The following is a 5,056-nucleotide window of genomic DNA, read 5'->3' on the forward strand; positions in this document are numbered from 1 at the left end:
CAGCAGAGATACAAGAACTTTCCAGTCAGCTTAACGAACTTCACCAAAAAGGATTCATTAGACCAAGTTTCTCACCTTGGGGAGCACCAGTCTTGTTTGTAAAGAAGAAAGACGGATCGTTCCGGATGTGCATCGACTACCGAGAGCTGAACAAACTCATTGTCAAGAATCGTTACCCTCTACCCCGCATTGACGACCTATTTGATCAAATTCAAGGAGCGAGCTACTTCTCAAAGATAGACCTACGATCCGGATATCACCAATTATGAGTGTTGGAGGAAGATGTTCCCAAGACAGCCTTCCGAACCCGTTATGGACACTACAAATTTGTAGTGATGCCGTTCGGATTAACCAACGCACCAGCAGTATTCATGGTCCTAATGAATAGAGTATGCCGTCCTTACTTGGATCAATTCGTCATCGTATTCATTGATGATATACTTATCCACTCCCGAAGTAAGGAAGAACATAGTCAACACCTACGGAGGGTCTTAGAAACACTACGATCAGAGAAGCTCTATGCGAAGTTCTCTAAATGTGAATTTTGGATTCGAAGAGTCAAATTTTTGGGCCACGTTGATAGCGAAAAAGGGATACACGTGGACCCCTCCAAAATTAAGGCCATTAAGAACTGGTCGGCACCAAAGACACCTACTGAGATTCGTCAATTTCTAGGTCTAGCTGGCTACTATCGCAGATTCATAAAGAACTTCTCTAGCATCGCGAAACCTCTTACTACATTAACCCAGAAAGGCATGGTCTTTGACTGGGAAGCAAAACAAGAGAAGGCGTTCCAGACTCTGAAACAAGCCTTATGCACCGCACCAATACTATCCCTCCCCGAAGGGATAGAAGATTCTGTAGTGTATTGTGATGCATCGAATCAAGGGCTTGGTTGTGTTCTTATGCAACAAGGGAAGTTTATTGCTTATGCCTCCCGTCAGCTTAAGACACACGAAGTAAACTATACGACACACGATCTTGAGTTAGGAGCAGTGGTATTTGCTTTAAAGATCTGGAGACAATACCTGTACGGAACGAAGAGTATTATTTACACCGACCACAAGAGCCTCCAACACATTTTCGATCAGAAGGAGCTCAACATGCGACAACGATGATGGGTCGAGTTACTCAATGATTACGAATGCGAGATTCGTTATCATCCTGGCAAGGCCATTGTAGTAGCTGACGCCCTCAGTCGAAAAGAATACACTGGTCGGAGAGTCAAATCTCTGAATATGACCATCCATTCCCACTTATCCACAAAAATTAAAGAGGCTCAACTGGAAGCTTTACAACCCGAGCATGTGACGGGTGAATCCCTGAGAGGAATGGAAAAGAATCTAGAAATCAAGGGTGGAGGAGCCTATTATCTCATGGACTGTATCTGGACACCAAGACATGGTGGTTTCAGGGATGTGGTCATGACTGAAGCGCACAACACGAGGTATTCCGTTCACCCAGGTTCAGATAAAATGTATTTGGATCTTAAGAAACTGTACTGGTGGCCTAACATGAAAGCAGAGATTGCTACCTTTGTAAGTAAATGTCTTACTTGCGCTAAGGTTAAGGTCGAGTACTAGAAACCTTTAGGATTACTACAACAACCAGAGATACCGAAATGGAAATGGGAATGGATAACTATGGATTTCATCACCAAGTTTCCCAAGACAACGGGTGGACTTGATACCATATGGGTCATCATCGACAGATTGACCAAATCAACGCATTTTCTACCAATCAAGGAGATTGACAAGATGGAAAGGCTTACAAGAACTTACATAAGGGAAATAGTACGATTGCATGGGGTTCCGATGTCCATTATCTCCGATAGAGATAGTAGATTTACATCAAGGTTCTGGAAGTCACTACAAAGTTCCCTAGGGACTAGATTAGACATGAGTACAACCTACCATCCACAAACAGACGGGCAAAGTGAGAGAACGATACAAACTTTGGAAGATATGTTGAGAGCCTGTGTGATTGACTTTGGAAAGGCATGGGATATCCATTTACCTCTTGTCGAATTTTCATACAACAATAGTTATCATACGAGCATAAAGGCTGCTCCATTTGAAGCCCTCTATGGCCGCAAGTGCAGATCCCCTCTGTGTTGGACCGAAGTTGGCGACACACAATTAGCTAAAGGACGAGATATTGACAACACTCTCACCGGTCCGAAAATCATACGAGAAACGACAGAGAAGATCGTTCAGATTCGTGAATGGTTGAAAGCATCTAGAGATCGACAGAAAAGCTACGCTGACCAACGGAGAAAACCTTTGGAATTCCAAGTAGGAGACCGTGTTCTATTGAAAGTCTCGCCATGGAAAGGCTTAATACGCTTTGGAAAGCGTGGAAAGCTAAATCCAAGGTACATAGGGACTTTCGAGATTCTCGCCAGAATTGGCCCTGTAGCTTACAAACTTAATCTACCACGGGAACTTAGTAACATACACCCAACCTTCCACGTATCGAATTTGAAAAAGTGTCTGTCCGGTTAGACTCTTGTTATCCCACTCGACGAGATCGAGATTAACGAGAGCCTCAACTTCGTGGAAGAACCAGTAGAGATCATGGACCGAGTGGTCAAACAAATGAAACAAAGTCGCATACCCATCGTGAAAGTACGCTGGAGCGCCAAGCGAGGACCTGAATTCACATGGGAACGCGAAGATCAGATGAAACAAAAGTACCCGCATCTTTTTCTCTGATTCACTTGTATCTTTCTTGCTTTAAATTTCGGGATGAAATTCCCTCTAACGGGAGGATGATGTGACAACCCGATATTTCAACTACATGTAAACGACCTAAAAAGTCAAGTATTGTAACCACGTTAGTTGTAACAAAATTAACTTCGAAAATAAAATATCCAAAAATCACTAATTAAATTACCTATTATGTTAGATGTCATTAAACCGTGATCGTACGTAAAAAGAACGCCCAAATCCGACTTCGTATAAGAAAGTTAGGAATTTTTCAAGTTCGGCTTAACGGAAGACGGCTAAAAACTCGAATTGGAGATCGAGTGACTTTTGGCCGGAATGACCTAAACGAGAATCGAAGGTCTCAACAATGGTATTTCAGCGGTAAAAAGTCTGGCAAAAACCGATGTCAGATAAAGAAGTTAAGAATTTCTAAAGAAACTTTCTAACCGCGACCTTTTAAAAATAAATAATAAAAATAATTTCGGAATTTGCTGACGGGATCTAAACGAAAGTTGTAGAGTATGGTCTCACCTTCGCGTGGATATAGAGAACGTCGAAAACGGAGTTCGTATGAAAAAGATATGAATTTTTGAAGTTTATTAAATAATTAAAATATAAATTTAATTAAAAACCTTTGGTATTATCCGAAGGGGAGTCACTAGATAGGGTCGAGTTACGCCCAGCGTACGCAAGGCCTTGGCCTCGGATCGTCCACGTCGCGCCTGTGCAAGGCTATGACGTGTCCCATCCAAGCTCCGAGGCAGTCGAGGACTCGGTCACGCATGACGCACGCGTACGCCCAACGTACGAGGTCGGTTCCCAGCCCCTATAAAAGGGATGCGAGAGTTCCGGAAAAATGATACCATTTCTCTCATTTCTCTTACGTTCTTGCCTTGTTTTCCGTGCCCGTGCTACCCCGAAGCCCCGATCACTTTGCTCAAGTCCCGAAGGTCGTTTGTGCTCCCGAGAATCCCGAGGAAATCCACTTTCTCGAGCCGAAATTATGTCCGGTTTTCATCCCGCAACCTTCGATCTTTCAAGTGAGTTCATACCCCTATAATTCACACTTTTAAATGTTTTATGAGTACTTTTACATGATTTTAAGGGTGGGGGGGATACAAGTAAAACACTCGATTATTATCGTGTGTTATATAAACTTTCACTATACGCTTTTTATCAAAGGAATCATATGTGATTTAAAACTATTAAAGGGAAACTTTCATATGCAAATTATACCACGACAACATTTTATCTTTTGAAATGAGAAACGATTTATGTATTTATATAAATCAGATACTTTGCTTATACTACATTTCTGTGTGTCGGTTTTGGCACTACAAAAACTACACTTTTCATAACAAGTGAACATTTTCACTAAGGGTTTATTATACAAACGAAACACACTTTTAGGAAACTATAATAGGTATAGTTTTACGAGAATACTACGAACTTTTACATACATGGAAATACTATTTCAAGAAGCTACTTTCATATACAATAACGAACGAACGTTTTCACACGTAAATCTATTTTATACTAAGTTTTGTGAGACATTAACTTCACGTACGTTCGAGTACACATTTCAAGTCCTGTATTATATACCAGAATCCCTTGGAGGGGGAGCATGGTGTTTGTGTATAGATCTATACGGGCTTGACAACCCGCACCCTGACTATTTGCTACAGTCCACCATTTGGGGTGACAAACGTCAGAACATTCCAACACCTGAAGAACATTGTGTATAGGCATTCCTTGTCAATAGTATGGTTATAAAACTCACATAGAGTATTAAAAACACAATGATTTACGGGGTTTTTCAGACGTATTGGAAATTTTATACGTACATACATTTACTAGAAACAAACATTGGTCTTGAAAGAAGGCTACATTTATACTAGTAGAAAATATAGGATTTTCTAGGAACAAACAAACAAGAACAAAAACATTTCATTTCATACAAACATTGTCATTAAATACTTATGAAACTTACCAGCTTAAATGCTGACCTACTTTTTCAAAACTACTTGTATGTCCCAGGGATTCAGTAATTATAGGTAGCAAACAGGTTTTGGAGAAGGGACGCTGTGGCGCTAGTTTAATTTCATATTTTGACATCATATTGTAATTGGTTTTGAACATGTACTCTTTTAAACAATGTAAACTTTCAATTATATATATGATGGTTGTATTGCTTTCTTTACTATGTATTCATTTGTTACGTTACCACATGAAGTCATCCGTCCCCGAACGTTTCCGCCGTTCTGGTTTGGGGGTGTTACAGTTAGCATATGTCGGACTTAAGTCCGATGTCGGGGTTTGTGACAACCGTCGAAATTTGAGTTAGTTCT

Source organism: Lactuca saligna, chromosome 3 (genome assembly GCF_052625555.1).
Source record: "Lactuca saligna cultivar CGN05327 chromosome 3, ASM5262555v1, whole genome shotgun sequence".
Lineage (NCBI taxonomy): Eukaryota > Viridiplantae > Streptophyta > Magnoliopsida > Asterales > Asteraceae > Lactuca > Lactuca saligna.